This window comes from Falco naumanni, chromosome 2 (assembly GCF_017639655.2).
Source record: "Falco naumanni isolate bFalNau1 chromosome 2, bFalNau1.pat, whole genome shotgun sequence".
NCBI lineage: Eukaryota > Metazoa > Chordata > Aves > Falconiformes > Falconidae > Falco > Falco naumanni.
This window is the reverse complement of record NC_054055.1, coordinates 48300858-48316466: the sequence shown is the minus strand read 5'-3', so window position 1 is coordinate 48316466 and position 15609 is coordinate 48300858. Positions and strand designations below refer to the sequence as shown.

The 15609-nt window shown below is 40.6% G+C and overlaps 1 protein-coding gene across 2 annotated transcripts in view; it reads right to left on the bottom strand.

The window, feature by feature from the left end:
• Window positions 1–12741: 12741 nt before the first annotated feature.
• Window positions 12742–15609, bottom strand: part of NDFIP2 (Nedd4 family interacting protein 2) — a 47450-nt gene continuing 44582 nt past the window's right edge. For both annotated transcript variants that reach the window (XM_040584285.1, XM_040584286.1), the window contains one exon: window positions 12742–14566. The gene's annotated coding sequence lies outside the window, so the exon portion shown is untranslated. The remainder of the gene's footprint in view (window positions 14567–15609) is intronic.

Sequence of the window (15609 nt, the reverse complement as noted above, 5' to 3'; positions counted from 1 at the left end):
TGCTTTATATGGAGGCTCTAGACACTGGTGGCAGGGTATTTCCAGGTCCCACCAATGCCTGGTATGGCTCCTTGGCTTGCCGGCACTGCAGCTCAGGAAGAGCCAGAGGTGCCAGCTGGGCAGACAGACCACCTGAGAGCGACTTAGATGCCACAAAAATCAATAATAAACTCCCACATTTCCTGATATATAAGAAAGGAAGAAGACCAAGATGCTTGATGGTACTGCATTATAGCCCCCCGAGCCCTGCCAAAGGAGGAATTAGAGAATGCAGCTTAATGAACCAAGTGTCATGAGGAGTAATGACCATGTCTGTCAAGTAACTTTATGTCCACAATATTTTCAGCTTCGCACCATACTAAAGCAAAGGGAGGGTGGCTAGCTACAAAAGGTAAGTTATTGTGACAAGAAGCCCGTTGTTGAAGGATTTTGACTTTCCTGTTGCAGAAAGAGGTGACACGGAACCCTCAGGAGAACTCCTCATCTCACCTCCTCCTGGCCACAGAGACATCTCCATCAGCCTTCCAGAGCCTGAAAACTTTGCCATCTGTTCTCACTTGAGGAAAATTCTCATTTTATCTTTTCCATTTGTTTTAAGCTGTTTTTAAACAGGAGAGGCTCAAAATACAGGCTGTGCAATAGCCCATGATACAGTTAATTTCTCTCGCCATCTAATGTTAACAACATATGGAGACTGGCTTGAGTCGCTAAGGACATAAATCTATCCTTGCCTCCTGGTTTGTTCACTGAATCTCCATTTTTTATTACTGCACATTCCTCCATAGGACTTCACCAAAACACCTGGTAGGGACCTTCCAGAGGAATGAATCTCACTGCACAGAAGAAACTCCTCTTCCCCCAACCCCCAAAAAATCCCCATCTCCCATCAACCTCCTTTTTCTAAATCCAGGCTCCCATTTCCATTGATAAAACACATTCCACTAATGAAATTGATTCGTGTTTACTGTGTTATACATGCATCTGCAACACACGGTGTGTTGCTTTAACTTTGTTTGATTTGTGGGTGACTTCAGAGCTCCTGACAGCAAGAGACATTAGCACCAGCTAGAGCAAAACTGATGGCAGGCAGGTATTGTGCAAGCTTCCTCACCATTTTGCCAGCTGACCTCACTTCTGACCCACCAGTTCGCTGCTATTCCCTTCCCATGCCAAACTACACAGTGGTTTTGAGATGCACACAAATGAATTATCAGGCTTTTTGCAACAGGCTGAATTAACCAACGTTTGACATCAAGTTTCAGGATGAAGATGTTTACACAAACCTTGAACTGCACTGCAACCATAATTTGGCATTTCAAGGCCACTCGTTCAAATGCATGCTACTCTTGCACCTATTATTACTAGTTACTGCAGAGAAGTAGCAGGGTGTAATATTGGGAAGCAAATTGTAATGACAATTTTTTACAGAGCTGCAAATGGGCCTACAGAGCAGCTCATTGGAAAACCACTGGAACAGGGGGCGACACTGCAGAAATGGGCATTTTTCTTTCGCTCTCTGAATACACCTTCCAGACAGACGTGGATGTTTTTGTCCTTCCCCCTGCACATAGCATTAAGCTATGCATTTCTAGGTACCATAGACATGAAAGATGGATTCTGCTTGTAATCAACACATGCATCTGGTCTCTCAGAAAGCCTGTATGTGACCGCTAAAATGGAACAAAGTCCAAGATGTGAAACCCACATCTGCCTCAGGTGAAACCAGATGTTAATTGATGTTTGTTTACTCTTCTCTTTATATATCCTGTCTCTTTACAACATATGTAATGTACACATTTCATCTTCCCTGTAGCAGTAAGAGTATCTTTCAAGTCTGTCAGAGACGGAGGACTAAGCTGTCATCAGTACAGCCCACGAACTCTTTCCTGTCAAAGCAAAAGATAAGTAATTAAAGTCCACTGATGATATTTTCCTTAAAAAGTCTTAGCTGTCTGTGGGACAAATTCTGATCTGAGTTGTCCATAGAAGTTACCTCAGGAATATTTTCATACAAAAACACCTAACTGCATGACCTTGAGCAATAATTCTGTTTTTGAGTATTTACTGGAATTTCATATGATGAACTGGAATATTCGTTAGAAACTTTTTTTTTCCATATTGTCTTGCATAGTATGAAGTCATCTGGGTTTCAAAGAACATGTAAAATTACATCTTTATCTTTTCCAATCATTTTTGTTAATTATTTGGATCCAGGTTTGCAGCTTCCCCCCCCCCCCCCCCCCCCCCCCCCTTCTTGTTCTAATCCCCTTTTCAGGAATACATTAAGCCTAGAGAGTATCAACATACAATAAATATTATTTCAAGAAAGTGTCTTTACTTTGTATGGAGAAATGAATGTAAAGTTTCCTATGTTTGGAGAAAAAACCCCAACCCTCAGAGCAGCAGGCAGAGGAGGAGAAAGCAAGAGTGAGCACTGTTATGCCCCATGCAGACAGACGCTGGGATCTCTACCTGTAAAGCATGGCACGAGAGATCCAAATCCATGGCTTTTCTGGTGCTCGAACGCACTACACTTTTCAAAAGCAGTGAAAGAAAGGTTACTATACATTGCAAACATTATTTTATCATTATGTCAACAATAACGCAGGCCTCATCATTACCGAGAGCTGTTCACTTTATGCTGAGAAGCCTCTCATTGGCTGGGGCAGATGGTATACACCACCAGTTTCACCACAAGGTCCCAATGGTTTTGGGTGCTGATACAATAAGGTGCAGAAACACCGTGTCCAGCCGCTGTAGTTCATGGCTGGTGAGTTCAGGTCAAGCTCTTGCTGCCCTGGTTGGGACCCACTGAGAGGGGATGGGGAGGAGAGGGTGGCCATGGTGCAGAGAGCACAAGGAGCTCCCTCCCACCCACGCTGTTTGCTGATGTGGAAAGGAGCCTTGCAAGTAGGTCACTCATTAAAAGTTTATACAGCTGAATTCAGGAAGCCTCCTCTTGGTAGAACAATAGTAAAGGAAAAAAACCAAAAAACAAAGAAAAAAGTTATTTATTGAGCCTTCTGGGTGAGCACAACTACGGGGCATGAACACGAAGCCCAGGTGAAGCACTACCTTCCAGACAGCCACCCAGCCACTCAGAGAAAGCCCAGTTAACATTTATCCTTGCATCGACAGATCTGCAATCTACTCTGTACCTCTTTATAGAAACCTGCATTTTTTTCTTTAATCAAAAACACTAATTGAGATTTTTAAAAATCAGGCTAAACCCCAGTCCTACAAAGAGAGGCCTCCTCTTCTTAACCCCCCATCTCTTTGAAAGCATGGGGACCACTTACAAATGCAAAGCAAAAATTACATGCTAACATTGGCAGGATTTGAAGCCTTACAGCTTGTGCAACTCTCTGAAATGTGGTGTCTCTGGCTGGAGAGAGCGAGCATACTCGGTAAGACACCTTTTCATAGCTGTTTGGACCTGGGGATGTTTTCAAAGCTCACTGCAAATCCCTTCTTTTGTATGGAAACAAGCCTGCCAGCAGACAGGATGCAGAGTGAGTCTGGAGCGCAGAGGCACTCCTACATAGCACTGGATGAAAATTAAATATTCATATGCACTTTCTGCTACCTGCATGGAAGTCACATGGTCATAGCATATTAACTTGGCATAGTGGTGGCAAGGGCCGGTTTGAGCTTTCAAGCGGTGGTAGACCCTCATTTTGCCCAGTGACCACAATTAAATGCTCAAGTCCTCCATCTTACTGCACTATGTTTTGGATCACTTCTCATTTCATATAACAGACTAAACCATTCAGGCTTAACCTTCCAATTAACAGGAAAATCCTGCCTAGTTTGGAGCAACTGAACCAGTTTCCCAGAGCTGGAGAGGGAATCTGCACAACTCCTTGAACAGTATAGAGGCTTCTTTCAAGGTTTTCTCTGATTGAGCTTGCAGCTCAGTAAATTTGTGGCATCGTGAAAATAGGTTTTAAGATGATGCCCACATTGCTGAATGAAGGAGTCAGAGATTGAACGCAAGCACCAGAGCCTTGATCTTCTGCACTGGTTAGCTGCTAGGTCATTCTCTGTTGCTATTTTGAACTGCTCTAGCTAAGCACTCTCTCCATGACTGAACCTGGATGCAGTTCTGGCAGGGATTTACTCCAGAGGAGGCTCATAACAGGCAGTGTGGCTAAGACTGCACCAAGTTTGACTCTCCTCTGCTACTGTCTCAGTCTTCCAAACATGATCTCAGCAGCCTTAGAACCACTGAGCACTCAAAAATATTGCAGACCATCTGCTTCATACTAAAAAAGCACCAGTCTGAAAAGCTGCAGTGTAGGCCACATATCAGGTGCTTTGAACTAAAACAAAAATCAAAATAATACTCTGTCTTAGGGTCCAACAACAGCCAAGGCCATGTATATGCAGTGTGGATACAGCCAGCCTGCTGCAGGACTTCTGGATTGCAGTAGTGCAGACGTAAACCACGGCACCATTGGCCTGAGGGCCAAGGATCCCTTTCTGCAGCTGGGATGTTTAGTGGCGTATTAAGAGTCCCAAGGCTGTCTCTGAAAATTGGTTTAAACCATGACAGTGCAAATCCCCAGGCCCTATCTAGAAAGTGTTGTCTAGCTGCCGAGCAGTACCCCCTGCAGCGGGTTTGCTACTCTTCATACCAAGCTGCTAAGACTCAGAACAGGTAAAGCTCTTGCTTTCACAGGTTCAAAGTCAGGTGGCCAAGAAGGCCAACAGCATCCTGGCTTGTGTCAGAAACACTGTGGCCAGCAGGGATGGGGCAGTGATCATCCCCCTGCACTGGGCACTGGTGAGGCCGCACCTCAAACACTGTGTTCAGTTTTGGGCCCCTCACTGCAAGAGGGACGTGGAGGTGCTGGAGCGTGTCCAGACAAGGACAGAAAAGCTGGTGAAGGGTCTGGAGCACAACAGAGGGAATACTTAGCTTAGATATTAGAATAAATTTCTTCATTGAAAGGGTTGTCAAGCACTGGAACAGGCTGCCCAGGAAATTGGTTTCTCTGGCCTTTGTAAAGAACTTAGCCACTCTAATGACAACAAATACCAAAATACTGGGGAAAGGAGTCCCACAGCTCAATGGCATGTTTTGTGAAAAAAGTTTGACATCTGCATACTTGCTTCATTATGTCCCTTCAGTTTTTGGATCAGAAGGGAGCAAACAGCTGATTCTTATTTGCTTAAGAAACAAAGTCTGTAAGAAAACAGGATTTAACAAAGCCCAAACCATTCCATTTCAAACCCAACAGACGGAAGTCTGTTGCCAAGTATGAGACAGGATTGTGGAGGAACCCAGGGAACTGGCAACTGGAAGTTGTGGTATCCTGAGCCACAGGACAGATGTCCCCAAAAGGCAGGAACACTGGAAGCTGAGGCAAATTCCTCAACTGAATTTCAAAGAAAGAAAATCAATTTTCCTATAAATGAGGAACTCTTCAGCAAGCTTCAGTGTGACCAAATGCTATTGTTTTCTTAAGAACCTGCAGGGCATGTTTTTTTAAAAGGTACTGAAAAGAGCAGTTTGCAGTTCAAATACTTTTCAGCGCTGATTCAGTTGACTCCACTTTGGACATAAGGCATTGCGTTGCAAAAAGCATCATTCCAGATGCAGCTCTTGATCTGACTACAGAGTAATCCTTGGTGACTAGCTTAGACTAGATGACTAAACTTTTAGGCAAATGAAATTAGATGACACGAGTCCTGCTGCAAGTGATCCAGATAGTTAAACTTATAGTTAGTTTGAAATAGGAATCACAGGAAAATACCCAGGTGCTTCCACTTCAGGAAAGTGACAATTTTAGGAACGATTAAGAGAATTCACGGCACCCAGTGCTCTGAACACTAAGATGCTTACACAAGCTGGCAGGAAACAGCGGAAGACCCACCTTCCCTTTTCAGCGTTGGAAATGTGAGCAATTCTTTAGAGACTGGACAGTATCTCAGAATGCTTTCTCCCCTTTGTCACTTAACAGCTGCTCAGTAACCCAGAGACCGAGGTTACATCCATCCTCACTCATGTCAGGATTCACCGGTCAAGAGAGACCCTGGAACTCCAGGGTGCCGAAGAAGGAGCCACTGAGCACATCCCTCAACAAAACTTGGCCAGTGATGATGATGAAAGAGAATAACGAAGCACTGGGACAAGTCACTCTGGGAACGTGGGGAATCCCTGTGCTCTGGGGTTTTCAAGACCTAGCTGACAAAGTCTTAAGCAATGTGGTCTGAATTCTGCACTGGCCCTGCTTTGAACAGGAGCACACATCAGATTACCTCCTGCAGTCCCCTCCAACCCAAATAACTGATTCTGCAGCGAGTGTGGAAACTGTTGGTCCAAAGGAAAGCAGGTAGGAGGCTATCCAACCCTTTAACCTAGCTATAGGACTCAGGAGTTGGGATACTCAGGGAAGGAGATATTTGTTTATGCTAAATATAGAAATAGTCTTGAGAGCAGGAACTCAGCTTCAACCTGTTGTATAACCAAACAATGCACCTAAAACTGGGTTCATAAAGGAACTTAAATGTTACATACATCAGCCTGATAGCCATTTCTCACTATCATGAAAAAAGATCTAGTTAATACAGGTACTCAAAATGTGCTGAAGAGCACGATGCTGACGCTCAGACTGGCCCAAAAGGCACATGCTTGAGCCTGACCAAATGTGTTTTACCTGAGTTACAACCAGCCATGTCAGACCCAAGCTGGCTCTGTATTGAAATTTCTGCATGATATTTCCCAGTAGTCCAGATACCAGAGACACAGCCTAGGAAACCAAAGACGGCTCTGCACAACTAGCACAGTTGCAAAGGACTTACTAGCTCAGAACCTGGTGGCTGTGGTAACTTTTCCAAACTCAAACCTAAATCAAAGCTCACAGCAGTATAGTTGCCATGACTAAACTGATGAGCTGGCAGCCAAACAAGACCAGTGCAGGTGTCAGCCCATGGCATTCACTGATTCATCATCCAGATAAGCTGCCTCTGGATAGCTGAGAGCTAACCGTATGCTATTTCTCATTTGAAGGGCAAAACAATTCTGTACTAATTAGGAGCACAAATACTACTGGATTGCATTTTATGCATTTCACAAGCCCCAAATCTGGATTAAATCACACACACTAGCTGTTTAATTCACTTTTATAACACAGATGCTGTATAATTAGAAGCTCTAAAAAAGATGGGGAGTGGGACTATGCTAAACACTGCACAAACATTAACACTGGCCTCAAAAAAAAACAGAATAGAAAAAGCTCCAAGGAAATAAAGATGCAAAAATCACAATTGTCACTGCAATTTATGGTTTAGGGCTGAGATAGAGTAATGGTCTGCTGAAATTTCCAAAGCAAATTGAAAGCAAACCTCACTAGATTAAAAAAACCCACAAAGCAACACAAAAAAAATCTACCACCACCCCCAAACAAACAAACAAAACAAACAAAACAAAAATCCAAACCACACACCATGTTTTCTCTTTATATCGTAACAGAAATGTATACTGCATGCATATAAAATACAGTAGGTCACTTTATAGGCACGGACTACAGACAGATCAAATTCTCTATATAGTACTCGTATAGCCCAAATATCACGATGAGAAAGACTTTACAAAAGCTGTGGGGAAATAACAATATACATAAAAAATGCTTTGTGACATTTACTGGCAGCACATGTAGGAGTTACTAAGTTCATAGAATAGTTTGGGTTGGAAGGGGCCTTCAAAGGTCATCTAGTCCAATCCCCCTGTAGTGAGCAGGGACATCTTCAACTAGGTCAGGTTGCTCAAAGCCACGTCCAACCTGGCCTTGAACATTTCCAGGAATGGGGCACTGACCAGCTCTCTGGGTAACCTGCTCCAGTGTTTCACCACTCCTATCATAAAAAATTTCTTCCTTTATCTAGTCTAAATCTACCCCCTTTTAGTTTAAAGCCATTACCCCATGTCCTATCAATACATGCCCTTGTAAAATGTCCCTCTCCAGCTTACTTGTAGGCCCTTTTTAGGTACTGGCAGGCTGCTATATGATGTCCCCAGAGCCTTTTCTTCTCCAGGCTGAACAACCCTACTCCCTCAGCCTTCCTTCACAGGAGAGGTGTTCTAGCCCTCTGATCATGTTTGTGGCCCTCCTCTGGCCCTGCTCTAATGGGTCCATGTCTGTCTTGCACCAGGGACCCTGAGGCTGGATGCAGCACTCCAGGCGGGGTCTCATGAGAGCCAAGTAGAGAGGACAATCACCTCCCCTGACCTGCTGGCCATGCTTCTTTTCATGCAGCCCAGGATTCAGCTGGCTTTCTGGACAAGTGCACATTGATGATGGCTCACATCCAGCTTTTCATCCACCAGTACCCTCAAGCCCTTCTCTGCAGAGCTGCTCTCAATCCCTTCATCCCCCAGTTTGTGTTGATACTGGGGGTTGCCCTGACCCAGGTGCAGGACCTTGCAAAGTTATTTCATTTTTGAACGCAAAAAGCAAATTCAAAACAATGTCTCTTCCCATATTCTAAAGTGATTCATTTTTATACCACAGAATTGCCAAAGCTGAAGGATCTTCCTGCATTACACATCTTCAAAAGAATTGAAGTAGGCAAGAATTACACATCTTGCATCGCACTTGTCAGAGTTAACATACGTACCCAGTCTTAAGGACTGTACTCACTTCACAACACCCCATGGAAAAGTCTAAACACGAACGTAAAAAGAAAACTCCTGACACCTTACTGAAGATATTTATCAGGAAATGGTAAGTGCACAACATTTTTAGTTAGTTATTAACATAGGACAGATACCTTCCTTGACTTACAAAATCATGAATTTTCTTTGTAAGGAATTTTATTATCATGATATATATGTATGGTAACTGGGGGAAGACTCTAAACACAAATTCAGTCATCAGAGCAGAATTGGAAGGACCCTTTCTTCTGCTGTTTTTATTAACACTGACGACTTGCAAAGCAAGACTTTGCAGAACTAAAGTTACTTTTGCCTGACTGGCCATGATGAAAGTCAAAAAGCAAAAAGATTGATTTTTTTTTATTATTTTTTTTGGGGGGTGGGGGGGTGGGTGAGGTAGCTTTTTCTTTGTTTTACTTCTTGGGTATGCCTTTTTGTCAGTGTGATTCTTAAATTCTTGATAACTCATTGCTCTTGAAACACCTCTAAGTAATTTTCACACTCACAGTTCAAAGAAGCATGACTCTCTAGAAAAAAACGTTGACAGCCTCTGAGGACTGCAACATTCACCCTTTAGCCATCTACAGCCCCCAAAGGAAGAAGACTCCATACATACAAATTAAATGTAAAAATCAAAGTTAGAAGCAAGTAAAAAAAAAAAAAAAAAAAAAAGAAAAAAGAAACCCAAAGGAAAACACTCCGACATGAAAAATTTAACAGACAGTACTTGCAATTTTTCATTCACTAAAGTATTAGTAAGTACTATTAGTGTTCTGGGCTGTTTCTCCTACAGCTGTTGCTGTTACTGAACAGACAATAGTTCTAATAAGCAGCAGTTTCTCTTAAAAGATGTATATTTTATGAATAGAATGGTAGTTCTTTAGAAATCAGTCATAAATCTTAGTGACTCTTTTGTACTAGGCAGTTCTAGAGAGGTCCACCCAAGATCAGGAGCAAATGTTCATGAGTGCATTGCATCCATCTAAGAGATTTTGGAAAACAATGCTGGGAGGCAACATACCTTTTTCCACCCTAAACTGAACCTCCTGGAGCTACCACACTATGTGAAATGGTAAGAAAGCGGCCCAGCATCACAAGATTTGTGACAAAATACAAAGCCAACAACACTGATTTCTTCGTTAACGTAAACCTCAGCGTTACAAGACTTGAGAAGGCTGTGTACGCCACGCAGATTGTAGGATCCAAGATAGCGCTTGCAAACTGCATTCCTGCTGGCAAGGCAGGGGCATTTCCCATGGGGCCAGCTAGGCTAACTAGCTGGCCAAGTGCCTTCTTGGACAGCCAGCTGGGACACCCTTCTCCCTGCCCAAGCAGAGGGGAGTTTGCAATTCTGTTTGTCTCCAGGAAGAAAAGAAAACCTAAGGACCCTTTTCACAGACTATGTAGGTACACAAAGCAGCTGGTCAGCTGGGGAGGAAGAGGGTGGAGGACTGCACCCAGATGTGCTCCCATCATCTTGCCAGAAACACCTGCTACATCAGCTGTTGCAAACCCAGAGTTAAAGGTCCAAGCACTCCTCCTCCCCATTCCTCTTTCTCTCTTCACAGTGACTCTCTGGTTAATATGCAGCAATCTCAGCTTGAACCCATGGTATACCTTGAGCACTGCACAGCAGCACTCACCATCTTTATGAAGGAGGAACCAGGGAGAGACCCAAGTCGAGCCACATGTAACCTGCCAAGTCCAGCACACCATGTAGCTTTCAGTCAGAATTCAGACACATTTAAGTCTGCTGAATACATACACTTAAAAGTTTTTTTAACCACAGCATTATGTTGTCGGTGCTTCTTGCATTTAACATATGCCCATACTATGACGAACACTAGCAGAACTGGGTGTTGTGAATTTTCTACAAAAAAAAAAAACAAAAAACAAAAAAAAACCAAAAAACAAACCACCACCAAAATAACCAAAACCCCAAAACTCTGACTCCTCAGGGAAAACATAGGTTTTCTATGAAAGTTCCAAGACATAGTGTCAAATTAATTAATTAATTATAAGTCAGTTAAACACTCAAAGAAAAGCTTAGCAATGGTCCTGCAGGTGTTCATGCTACTGATTACATGACAATTAGCACTGGCTTTATTCCCAGTAATGCCTCCACCAGTAAGACCCACAGACTTTGCTCAAAGACCCAGTCACCACTAAAGGAAAAAATACACCAAAGACTTCTGACTCCAGGAGTGAGCTCTCACCGGCTACGTACAGCAGCAGCAGAAGTGGACTGACCAGCAATGTTACTGCAATTATATTTAACTACAAGATTGAATTAATGAACACACCCAGGTGAAGTGTGCTTTATAGTTGTTTTACTAATAAACAAATTATAGCAGCAGCACTCTGTTCCACGTGAAACTGGGCATTTGGAAATCATGGGATTACACCAACCTAGAAAATTAAGAAGAATGGGCACCTGCACAGCCTTGTATAATAAAAAAATCAATGAGCAACTTCTCGTATTACACTAAGGATATCCCCAGAAATACAGTGTTTCTTTGACCACAAGGAAAATTAAGAGTGAAGACCACAAGAACAGATATAAAACCATGGAGATAACTGTAACTATCCCTGAGTATGAAAGAACAAAAACATTTAAAACTTTTTTTAATATAGGCCTTTCTGTTTTACACACAAAAGAACAATAGCCGGAAAGCTGATGCAGTCTGCAATACTTTTAAGCCTCACTGCATACAAGTTTCCTCAAGTATATATACCACAGACTTAAAGTCATTGATTTTAAAAAGTTGGCTTACCTGTAAAACATGGATGGATGAAAAAACCTCTCATCACTACAGAGAATAATAATAATAATAAAAAAATAATAAAAAATAATTTAAATATATATATATATATTAACTGCAGCCAACATGCAGTAGGGCAGCCTTCTGCCTGAACTTGCAGGGTGCATAGCAAGTGCACAGAGAGAGGAGAAGGGACATGGAAGTGGAAGGGATATGCTAAGTTGATAAGATAGAGATGGCATCCTCAGAACTATGAAGAAGAGGGAACTTGGGATGGTGGAAAAGAACAACATACATAGGACAAACGATACACTGGACTCTACTCTTTCTGGGTAGCTATGTACATATGCTAATCACGTGTCCATACTCTAGATGAGACAGCAAAATGAAAGCTTAGAGACAACCTTCTCTCTGTAAGGGGAGTGGAAGTGTGAGTGATGGATCATTTCTGAAATGCATTAATAGAGTTGCAGGCTACTTGAATCGTATTCAAGTGTGGTGTCCACATCAATAAAAGTAGATGACAAAACTAAAGAAATCATGTTCATGCCAGTTGCCTGAATAAAATGGTATTCTCTCTCCCCACTTCCCCTCCCCTAGCTTTCGCCCCACACTTCAAAGCCTTATTTGCATTCATACAAAATCTGTTTACAGTCAACTTCACTGTGATACTGGAGCTCCCCCCTCCAACTAAGACACAAAGCAAAGCTGGCCAGGTGTCTCTAAACCACAGAGCCAGCTGCTCTTAACCAAGCTCACAGGAAATAGCAAGGAAAATATGCAGCATTTGACACATCTGGAATAGATTGCAGAGTCTTTGAAAACAGTGTCCCAATTCCCTTCCTCCTGCTGATGAGATTTCAGGCTACCAAACTGCTGCATCAACTACAGCGGATTAGATAACGTGTACATTTTTAACCCTACATATTCTTTCTGTCCAAATGAGAATTTTTGTAAGGTAGTCCAGAAAAAAACCACAACAAACCCAAGCTTTCTGTAAAATGCACTGGAGCAAACAGAAGTAATTACATCAGAAGACTGCTACTTAATTTGGGAAAATTGATATAGTTGGAAAATAGTACGAGTTGATGTGGATAAAGAAAAAATGAATCAATATTGCATGCTTTGTACAGTTGTATTAACTCATGAAAATAAGTGTCCTTACAGTGTTGCCATAAAATATGAGATTAAAAGGACCAGAGTAGAGAGGATTGGTTAGTACCTATTTTGCCAGGTAATTTGTAATTCCATGCTGGCACAAGTATTCCAGTGTGCATTTTCCAATGTGAAGTACAAAAAACCCCAAAAAGCATAAGACAATTAGCAAAACAAAGCAATGTTTTATTATCTGCTTCTTCATATGGACAACGAATGCAAATGAACACAGAAACAAGCATAAGTTTAGAAGGAAATCCCAATTAGATATTGAACATAATACTTGATTTTATTCTTTCCATAAAAAGCTGGGAAGTGGAGGTGCCCCTAAAGATTTAGTCACTTTCAGTATCTCTGAAAGATTAAGAAAATGAATAATGTGACCAGTTTACATATATATATTTTAAACATTCATTATAGATACAAAACTGAATACAGCACTAGCTTAAAACAACATAAACCTCACTGTTTTTAATGTTAGTAACAAAAAGGCAGAACTCTAAAAAAAAAAAATGGAGGAAAGTATTTGTGGGTTGGTTTTTTTTCCTCGAAGGTGCAAGCAACAACCAATGTATTTTTGCAACTGAGATTCCAGTTGTACAAAGGACCAAGAGATGTATTCTCCTACTTAAGGAGAAGCATAAGTTTTACAAACTTTAAAGGAAACCACACATGCATGAACAGCAGACAGTACCCCTTAAAGAGATGATATTTGTAAGAAAGTAATGGTATACCTTAAAATGAATACCGGGAGAGGTACAACACACATTTCCTAATTTCAGAGCCTTAAAAGTAAGATTATTTTTTTTCCTACATAGATAATTTCCAAAATCACCTTACATTTAAATTAGTTTACTCTTAGGAAATGGCAAACTATTTATTCTAAACAAGCATCGTAAAATAGTTATGTGAACTTTTTTTTTTTTTTTTTTGAGAAGACCTCATGGTGGATGTTAGATTTATACTGAACTCAAGACCTCTTAAACAGAGCTAGTGTTATAACCCAGGAATACATTTGCAATACTTTTGTTTCAGGAACAAAGGTGCACCTACAAGGGTCCAACAGCATAACCGAGGACTAAAGATGTAAGGCTGTCCATCCCTGCTACCATGAACAAACTATCTTTTGATGGGACCATGCATATGAATAACAACTTTGAGGCTGAAGCCTAAACCAGTTAATAATAATGTGAGGAAAGTTAGGATAAGACAAAACAATTCAATACCTTTATGTCCAAAATTACATCTAATAGTAACTATACCCTTAATAGCCAATTAACAAAAAATATGTATATAGCTCTAAGGTTAAACAAAACTTAGAGAATATGCTGTTACAAAATATATTTTGACATATTTCCTAAGAAGCATTTCAAACAGTCATTATGCAGTTATTTACAGGGGACTCGAAGTAGAGTATCATTTTTAAGCAAACCAGTATACTGGTTTGAATTTCATAAAATATTGGTGAATGCAAGTTTTTGACAACAAGGAATTCTGGGCTTTAGTAAACTTAAAAATGTTCTACATAATCATTAGATGAATCTAACATATAAAAAACCTGTCTGAACTGGTTAATCTGAATCTTTTAATGCATTTCATTCTACTTAAATTTCAGATCAACAGGTCAGTGGTACATACACGCTGTGAAACAAGTTACCACTTAAATCTTTCAGATACAACAAGCACAGATTAACTGAGTCTGACTGTACCTAATCTATACTATCAGATGGTTTGTTCTTACTTCAATACTATCTTTTTAATAAGCACATATACAAATGTGCTAAAATAAAAGGCAGCAATTATAAATATTTACTAGAATGACCAGAACTGGTATTTGAGCATAAACCATCCTGTCATTCGTTTCTGAAGCCATTATCTTCACTAATTTGTCTTCTGGTTTTAGTAGTCTTCTATCCTATAAACTCAGAGGGTTACAGATCATCTGGAAGTTTCACACTGGTATAGGAAAGGAATGTCTGTTCGATGCAGTCTGGAGATAAAGAAAGAGTTGTATTTTAGTTCATCGCAGTGATTCACTAAGATTGGTGTTGCTAATTGATGTTAAACCTAGAAGCAGCACAGAATCAGCTTCCCCCCCTACCATTTCAGGATGGGAGAAAAAAAGCAAAAATTGACCGTTGTTTTATTATTTCAAAAGAACATCTTAGAATATTTTGTAACTGTAGAGGTAATATCTGTTATTTATTAAAACTAATAGTCACTATAGAGGAAGTTACCTGTCTATGCAAGAGCAAGGACAGTTAAGTATGACAGCAATTAATTTGAACTTCTTATTTCAATACTTAAGATGCTTCAAACAAAAAGTAATTGTGTGTCCAGATCTCTAAACACTCCACAAGCCTTATCAGCCCACACACCTCAGTGATGCTTACAGGTAAAGGAAAAACTCAAAGACACTGAACGCAGATTGGACAACTCATAAACTTTAGATAACGCTGAATTAAACAGTGTTTTGTCCCAAGGCAGAATTCTAACAGCAGGAGAGCAAAGAATCCCACACCACATTATCCTACGCTTTCGTTATTCTCTTCAAGCTACAGCTTTCAAATACCAATTAGTCATAACAATTATTTCTGAAATAGTATTTTTTGCACTTTATTGTACTGAAAGCTAACAGGTATTTTCAGTCTCATCTCTACACATTTTGGTAATCTGAAGGTTATATTAGTAAGAAAAGTAGCAATATGTAACTATTGTATAAAGGAAATGCTGCCATGTAATTGCTAATTTAGGTTGCTTACTAAAAGGCAATATATGCCTTATTTAACTTTAACTTACCACATAATTTTGACAAAGTGGCACATTAAAAAGAAACATTAAGCTAACAGATTTCTTCTGTGATCAAGAACTATATAGCATAGCATAGATGTTTATCATTAGCTGTTTTTAATTGTGTATCACTGTCTTATATAAAGGGAATCTTTTTTTTTCTAGGCAAATGCTGTCTCGGTTTTTTTACTGGCTTCAATAATGTGTTGCTGGTTACTTCATATTGATCCTGTGACCAATCTT